General features: G+C 44.6%; 1 long non-coding RNA gene across 1 annotated transcript; it reads right to left on the bottom strand.

Annotated features, from left to right (window-relative positions):
* Positions 1–5,385: 5,385 nt before the first annotated feature.
* On the bottom strand, positions 5,386–8,963 carry LOC116216732. Its single transcript, XR_004160054.1, has 2 exons — positions 8,626–8,963; positions 5,386–6,766 (listed from the first exon to the last, which is right to left on the bottom strand). It is a non-coding gene; the product is annotated as an uncharacterized LOC116216732 (long non-coding RNA).
* Between the last annotated feature and the right edge of the window lie 10 nt (positions 8,964–8,973).

The raw sequence follows: 8,973 nt of genomic DNA, 5'->3' as shown, positions 1-8,973 counted from the left end.
AGCACCTTGCACTTGGCCTTACTGAACCGTATTAGGTTTTCGTGGCCCCAGTTCTCCAGCCTGTCCAGGTCCCTCTGGATGACTTCCTTTCCTTCCAAGGTATTGACTGCACTGCTCAGCTTGGAGTCATCCGCAAACTTGCTGAGGGTTCACTCGATGCCATTGTCTGTGTCACTGCTGAAGATGTTGAAAAGCACCGGTCCCAAGGCCAACCCCTGTGGGACACTGCTCATATTTACTTATATCATATTTATTCCCTCAAAACATTACCAAGTCAGGAACTTCAAGGTAGGTATATATGCAGAGAAATGCAGAATTCAGAGATCCCAATTGCCTCAAGTTTGCTCTGAAGTGCCACAGAGCCATGTGATGCTCACAAGCACAACAGAATCTTACAGTTCATACTCTACATTTAGTAAAAAGCAGTCTTTAAAGATAAATTAGCTTTAAAAATGTTCCAGTATATTTTTGCTTCATATATTGCTACAGGAGCAGGGTTTGATCCTTTCATCCTCATGCAGATGACTTGGCGCTCAGCCTAATTTGACAGATTCTTTCTGCAAAGCCCTACTGCAGAGGTCAAAGAAGGAAATGCATCGTCATCACGACTCCTTTCTTGGGGGAGCATTGAGGTTAGCCCTCTGGATTTAAAATCTTACCACAGAGACAGAAAACAAGATTGGCTAACCACAATGACTTGACTCAAAGAATTAGAAACACTGACATAAGGCAAACATTCCTGAAAATCTAAAGTCAGAGTTCTGCCTACATTTAAAATAAATAGCAATCCAAAAATCTAGGGCAAGAAAACTCCATAGGCATCTCAGTATTTTACTTGAGCCAACATCAATCTTCCTTCTTTTCAGACAAGCTGGTAAATCAGCAGTGCTAGATCAGTCAAAGCAGCTGAATGCAAAAGCTGAGGAGACAGACAGAATTTGTACTGCGTATGTGAATTACTGAGATAAAGGAAAACCACTCATAAAGTTACATCTTGAATAAACATGAACACTTAGCAAGAGTACACAGGGAGGAGGAAATACTACAGTCCAAATCTTGTGAGATGCCTCTGATTAAATGTACCATCAAGTGGGAAAGGGACCTCGGTTTCTCTGCCCTTCAGAGCCTGCAACTCACTCACACACAGCTTCGGAGCAGCAAAGCCAGACACAGGGGGAGGGCAGCAGCATGGCCACGGAGCACTGGGGCAAAGCACCAGCAGCACACCCAGCCTGATGGATCTGGGCTCACACTGCTGGGACGATGCTGCTAGCTGGTTCAAAGCACCTACCCTGCTAGTTTGAACTGCTGTATGTCAAAGATACCAACCCAGGAGTTGCTGAGCTTCAGGAGCAGCATGTGCCATCTTCTGATCGCACTGTGGTTTTAGTGAGAGCTGGGTGCTGGAAGCTCTGGCAGATGAGGAACTGGTACCCATGGAAATGCCAGCCCTGCTGCAGGGTCCACAAGATGAGAGGTTTAGGCACTCTTTCCACCATCCAAGGACCTCCTACCTCACATCAGGCATGTCACAGAGATCCCTGCATTTGCAGCTCCCAAACCACACAAGGCACTGGTTTTCAGCCCTCCAGTAAAACCTTCTTCAAGTTTGCCACATCTGTAGGAACAGCACGTCTGACTGCTTGATAAATACCCTGGACACACCCTTACTGAAAGCACATTCTGAGATAATAATAAAGAAAACAATGTACAGGAATATTCACTAGATTTGGAGAACCCAGTAAGAAAATGATGCTTTTATTCTCCTGCAATGCAGATAAGTTCTGTGAGGCCTGTCTCTGTTCCACCAGTGAGCAGGCTGTGAACTACTCATGGCCAGGATTCACCATCCCCATACAATGATTCTGACTCAGGTTTTCTAAAGGAGCACCCAGAGATATAAAACGGAACTGTTCTTAATGCAGAATTCACAACAGATCTCCCTCCATTCTACTCCTGTAAAGCAAGGGACATCTCAGCTTGTCTGCAGAAAAGAGCTGAAAAAGAATGCAGAAAGCAGATAAGGACGCGAGATTACTCATCCTTTTACTTGGGACTTGTTTGATTTCCTTTCACAATATCATACAGTAGAAGTGGGACAGATCTATTAGATCAGTGAGTGTATCTTACTCAAAGAGCAGGATTAATATCTTCCCACAGCCATCCACAATGAAGAATGCTTCAGTTGCCAAAATAATCCTGTGCTGAACAGCGAAACCCACAGGTGGCAAGCAACTCTCAGTGCTAGGCTGCTTAATAACTGCACATAGTTAACATCAGCACCATTCTCTCAGGCAAACCAGGGCATTCTTTTCTACGGTGCCCTCCTGCCTGCTGGCCAAAGGAATGGGAACCCTGAGTTCTGTCCATAAAGGCTGGGTCCGTGCTACCGACTGGTGGGTTGGTCTTTGCCAAGACATTTTTGGAGGAATTATAGAAATCCCTCTTACAGAAGGGAATTAGATGTGGTACTTAGGCAAAACAGACATTCCATTTATAAATATAATTACTTTTGCTGTTCCATCAAGAAAAATAATTTAGTAGCAAGGGATATAACAGAGAAAATTATTTATGTGTTGACACTTACAGTATAAATAGGAAACAGATCTGAATGAAACTAAGTGGAAAATGAAAAACATGCAAAAATGTGTGAGATTACCATTTGAGAGGATAACCACTCTAGTGCATTCCTTCCAACTGAAGTACAGCCCCTCATTTTGCATAATGTTTGGATTTTAACTACGTGAGCATTACACAATAAATGCAAAAGCTTCCTCTGCATTTATCAGCAAGTTCTTTTCTTTTGACTGCTGACCTTGGCCACTGCAAAGCAGGCACTCCTCTGTGGTGCAGCATAGGGTACAGGGATGTGGTTTGCACATACTCCCTTTGCTTTAGTGAACTATAGCATGGGTTAGAGAAGAAAGGAGTGAATATGCCATTTAAACTCTATACATTGAGTGACTGCATGCACCCAAAGAAAGACTTTGACCCCAACTCTGGTATTCAGTACATTCACTTATTTCACTCAGGCTGCATGTATGGGTATGGCCATAGATGCACATCTTCAGCATTAGATTTGTGACGAATATTTTTATCTAGCATCTTCATTCTTAAAGATATTAATGATTTATCACATATGGTGCACTATATTTTTCTAAAGCTGTAAGATACCATGGTGATTAACGCCATGTGAGAAGGGAACAGAATAACAGAAATGTCCTCCCAGCAGATACGTGGCCTTGGTACATTTGTAGGTAAAGGATTTCACCTTCAAAATTTTACTCTGTACATCAGAACTGTATGAGTTCCATAATACAAGACTGTACTGTGCTTGACAATGTTGCAGAGAGAACAAGAAACCTTACATTTAATTTCTCTATAGTTTTAATTAGGGCTCTCAGATCAATTTTGTAAGGACAGATTGATTATTCTAGCTCTTTTGATCATACTGATTTGTTACTTTGACTTAAGGAAGGCAGGAGAAATAAAGAACCACTAGTATCCCCTTGTTTACCTATATATATATATGCATATATACATATATATATGTCTATCTCACCATATTTCTGGTAGGAAAAGATTCAGGCTTCAAACATCCTTGCAAATTTGCCCAATCAATAACCAAGCCCACATACAAAAATCTACTCACTGAATCAATACATTACTGAGAAACTAATCACATTTTACTTACCCACTCAAATACTGTGAAAGCCTGGAGACACTGCAAGGCTGCTCTAAACGAAGGCATTACTGCTGGGCATGCTGCAGGCTGCTCAAGCAAGCCTACAGCCCTTTTTGTTTTTAAAGAGCCTTTTTTACCCACTTGGATTAGGGCTGCCACTGGCAGAGCAGCTTCCCCTTGTATTACTGGATCCAAAACAAGGCTCGCTTAGAAGTTCAGCAGACCAGGAAAGCAGGAGTTGTTTCTGGACACTAGCATATACAAAGCAGCGAGCTCAGGGGCTGCTGGAAAGAGTAAGGATGAAATTGATGATGTACAAAGGGTCTGACCCTGAAGTTCTGGCTTCAAAAAGGGAAAGAGGATATGGGGATGCTGAAAACCAGGCTGTGCGGGGGACATCTTCCCCTTCTCCAGGCCCAGAGCTGCAGGGAGCACCAGGAGGGCTGCAAGGAGCATGAGAAGACAAGCATTAGCACTCCCCCACTCATCTCCCTCACAGCAGTGCATTAGAGGTTAAATAAATAAGAACAAAACAAAACAAAGCACTCGGGAAAAGGCAGTTTCTGAAAAACTGGTCACTAGTAAAGAAAGGCAGCCAGGCCCCTAGGGATGCTCTCTTTGCCTAAGGAGGAAATGGATTATGGTGGTAACGTTTGCTGCACTGTAATTAAGGTGGTGTCGGGACTTTCATTAAAATGTGTGTTTTTGTGGAGGGGCTATGGCTTGGGGAAAATTTTTGCTACGGGCTGAAACATAACAACTTTGTTCTCAGCCAGAAAATGCATGCAGTGTCTTTATTATATATGTAATTTAGAACCTCAGTGTAGTTTTGATGGGGGAGATTCTGCTGTTGTTTCTATATTGGTATGTAGGCAGCTAGTTTAAAACATTAGATATTAAAGGAAGTAGATGAATGAATTCTGGCTCGACCTCACGTAGGTGACATGTTCCCATAAACTGGTTGCAATTAACTCCAAAAATCAAAGGCCAAATTCTGCTGGTCTTACTCAGACACACAGCTTTCTCAAAGTAAACAGCTGCAAATGGGACTGGGCTCCCAGCATTCTCTCATATTCAATTCTAGGCACCTGTCCCTCCCACATTATAGTTCCTTTAAAGGTAAGGGACGGAGATTATTTCCCAACAAAACTGGTGATATAGGACGAGGTTGGCCCTACTATCAACATCCAAATTCCTAATGTCCCAGCACTCCAGATCTCATATCAGGAACCACGACTGCAGGCACTTGGGCTTGCGTGAAACAGAACAGAGACAGCTCTAGTCACAAAAACAAATCATTTCCCCTGTTTCGTGGCCAGGTTCTTGTTTCTGTTAAGTAACCTGAGTGTAAAGCAGCAAACAGCAAACTGCTCAGATATTTATTTAATCTTCTGCATGGCAAAATGCTGCCCTCACACCGATCGCTCTGTGCCTTTCCTCACAGGTGCACACACTGTGCTCCTGCCCTGTGTGCTTGCTACTGGCTACGAGCTTTTCCTGGCCTGCACGTACCTGTGATGCTGCCAGCATTCAACCCAAGGGATGTCCTGCTTTCAGCTGCTAATTGGATTTTACTCAAACCATTGGCAATCTGCACTTCTGGATTAAAAAACCAGACTCATACAACGAGTAATATTTCCCACAAGTTTCCCTCTTGACCGCCCACCACCATAGATATGACAAAACTAAAATTCAGAGCATTAATGGTTATAAAATTTTAGTTTAATGAAGTTGTAAGCAACGCATGCGTTGCCACCAATCAGACAAACAGCAAAGATGGAACAGACTGAAGTTCGTAAGTAACTTGTGGATGATTAAGAAACTCCAAATAACAAAATGCCACATAACGTGGCACAGTCCATCGTTACATTACAAAAACAAATGATAGAAACTGCAAGTTCAGGAAAAATTTACACATTTCTGCAAACCCTTAAGCACAGAACAAACTTTCATCAGGACGCAGTGGTCTTCAGTGAAGTTATTTATGCAGTCAGCTACTACCACTGCAGCGTAGGCAAGTGTGACTCCTTGTATGCAAACTTCATCTGATATGAGCACCTTTTTTGACTTAATTTAAATTACTTGGAAGAAGTTAATCTGAAAAAAGCCAGAAGTTGCAGAATGAGTGAGCCCTGCACGAGGGTTAGAGAATAACCACCACTTTTAAACTCACACTTTGGCATGCACAAAAAGAACATTTTCTAATGAAGATAAAAGTCTCCACGTGTAATAACTCGATATATAGGCAAGCCCTGAGGGCTTGCATCTTAAGCACTTAGCATTTTTGGCCCCATCTTAATGGATGAAATGGGTGTGTTTCTCAGTTACGTTTAGCCCAGTCAAAGTAGCTTAATATGATGAAAAAGCCTCAGGCTTTGGCGAGACTAAGGTGTAAAGGTGTGATGATAGCACATGCATCACAGCGCAGGCAAGGCTGCCTGCCTTTAACACACACTAAACTAATCATGTTAAAGCAGGCAAGGGATGGGGAGCTTACACTTTAACATGGCTTTACACACTGCACCTTTCCACTGTCACACCATGGATCTGGCAGCAGACTCACCAGCTTTCCGAGCAGTACCTTGCAGTCAGCTGATGTTGACTATGGTGCACAACTGAACAATCATTAAACTGTCAGAATTTGGAATTAATGACATAAAAGTGTCTGGATCCCATTCCAGATAGAATCCAGAGTGATCTTATTTCTCACTACTTGTTACATAGACTCTTTTAGCTGTACAGTAGTGTGTCTGGTATTTACATAACAAGCATATTTACATGGCAGTTGTCACTTTCCTTCAGTGATTTCCAAACCAAGATCCTTCTCCTTAACTAGATGGTTTAATGCAATGTGCCGTCTTCAACTTGTTCTATTATTACAAATGAAAACATCACTGTTTCTCATTGAGCACACTGGGACAACTGAAGATGCCCTGCAGTCAGAACTGCAAACATGCCTCGTTTAATCAGTACCGCCAGGGTCTCACTTATATTTTAGGAACAATGCCACGAACACAGAAATGCTTATTTCAGGAAGAACAGAAGGTAAAATTGCAGTTGAAAGTTTTGAAGCTGCCTGCCCTTAAAAGAAAAAAAAAGAGAAAAGAAATGTCAGTTTCATCTGAGTTAGTTCACAGTGAGCTGGAAGATCTCTTTGCATTCAGTAAATCAGAGGACACGTTCATTTAGTATTATGCCTTTGTTATAAAGATGTCTATTTTCCAGGCAGAGATAATTTATTATAGCTGGTAGCGTGATATAAACTTAACATTTTTCCTGACAAAGCCGTTCAAATGTCCTTAATCAACAAAGCACTCCTATCATGGATTTACGTTTGGTGACACCACTTCTCCCAGCCTGTCCCCCTGCCATAAATAATGCTGCAAACACAGAGCTACAATTCCACCTCCGGCTCCCGCTCTCAGCGCTCTTTCACTCCTTCACACCTTAGATTGCCACAGCAATGGCAGCAGCAGCTCACAGAGCAGACCTGCCCAGCTTTGTCCTGACACGCCACGAGATAATGGAGTGTAACTAATGGACAGCAGCCCCTTAAGGTACTCTCGTCCCAGACCAGGCAACGCCAAAGCTGGCTTGGTCCTGCCTCCACAAGGATTTGGTGTTGTGACAGCTACGTAGAAACATAATTAATATAAGAAACAATGGAGAAAAAGGTCAACACTGTTAAACATACATCTGCTGTTGCAAAAAAAGAAAAAAAAACAAAAAAAAGACTGTCCAAAGCTCAACCGCTCACGTTGATCTACAGGCCCTAAACAACATCTGCGTGGCAGCAATAGATGAACCAAGTGTATGTGGCGACTGCACGTATTTCAGCTGCGGGCTGTGGCAGTCATTCCTCACACACCTAGCAGTGGATGTGAGCCCACAGCACGCTCACGTGTCCAAGCTCAAATCAATTTGCACATGCATAGCAGCTCTGACACATCCTGGACTCATTGGAGCCGCCGCGCATGTGCAGCAGATCCGCACAGGCACAGACACCACTTCAGGGGATGGCCATTTTTTTTTTACCAGAGCAGATGGCAACCTGGTGACTCCTGCAAATGCCACACCGATGCTCCTGCTGTGCAGAGACTGTGGCCCTTTCCTTCTTGCTCCCAACCCTTCCCTTCCAGCCAGGCGTGGGCTGGTGTAGAATTAAATGTTTTCAGCTACATTAGGCTAACTTACCTAAATTACCAAAATTCAGAGGTACTTTCTTATGCGTTAGGTATGTGTAACCATCTAAGCTCCCGTATCTGAAGCCAATGAGAGGCACACCTCTGTGTAATTTAAAGACTTTGTCATACAGACACTGAGCTCAGAGCGTATTTTTTCAGTTGGCAGAAAGTAACCCATTTTCAGCAACAGGGCCAAGGAGTCACAGCAACAGCCCAGCTGAGAAATGGGATGGTTTCATATGTGCATCTACATATAGACCAAGATAACTCTACCACCTTTATCTCCACACATATGCATGACAGTATCACAAAGATCTCATTTAATTACCCAGGGATTGAAACAACAAAGACTTTTTGTTATGAAACAGTTCCCAGGAAAACAGGCCAGCAAAAGCTGTGTTTGCCACAGCACGTCATTTTTCATTTGGTATTCCTGAAGCCGACAAGTGAGAATTTTGGTGAGGAAGCACAGAATAAGGTCTGGATTGCCGTGTGTTTGGTTTTACGTCAAAAAAGCATGACTTAAAGTCATCTCCTCCTTTGCTGCTGTACCTGCGTGCTTCCTTACGCTGTGCTATCAACCGGGGTATCACACAGAGAGCAAACCCGACACGACAGAGGGTCGAAAAACCCAGGGAAGGGCTCTCGCAGCTTCATGCGCGTTCCCTACAGCCCTGCCGCTATCCTTCCCCACCATTTCCGGAGTCCGCCGAACTTGTTACCCGAGCGGAGCTCAGCTCTGCCCGCACGCCCCACCTCACGACCCCAGCAGTCGCGCTCTGCCCGCCGCTCTCCGCACGCGTGGGACAAAGTGGCCCGAAGGAGGACCGGAGCGGGGAGGCCCGGCCGGGGGCCCCGCGTTGGCTGCGGGCGGAAAGAGGGCGGGGGGTTAACGGGCAGGGCGCCTCGAGGGCTGCCCTCAGGGCGGTGCCCGGGGGGAAAGCCCGGGGCCGGACTTTATTTCGGCCTCACGGCCGCGCCTCCGCCTCTCCCCCCGCTCCCCTTCGGAGCCGGAGTCCCTCCCGGCCTCCGGGCCACGTTAAATCCCGTGTAATGAGGCTTAACCCCGCCCCGAGGCGCGGCGCGGCCGGTCGGGCAGGCAGC

The sequence above is a fragment of the Meleagris gallopavo genome, chromosome 6 (assembly GCF_000146605.3).
Source record: "Meleagris gallopavo isolate NT-WF06-2002-E0010 breed Aviagen turkey brand Nicholas breeding stock chromosome 6, Turkey_5.1, whole genome shotgun sequence".
NCBI lineage: Eukaryota > Metazoa > Chordata > Aves > Galliformes > Phasianidae > Meleagris > Meleagris gallopavo.
This window is presented reverse-complemented; position numbering and strand designations above follow the sequence as displayed.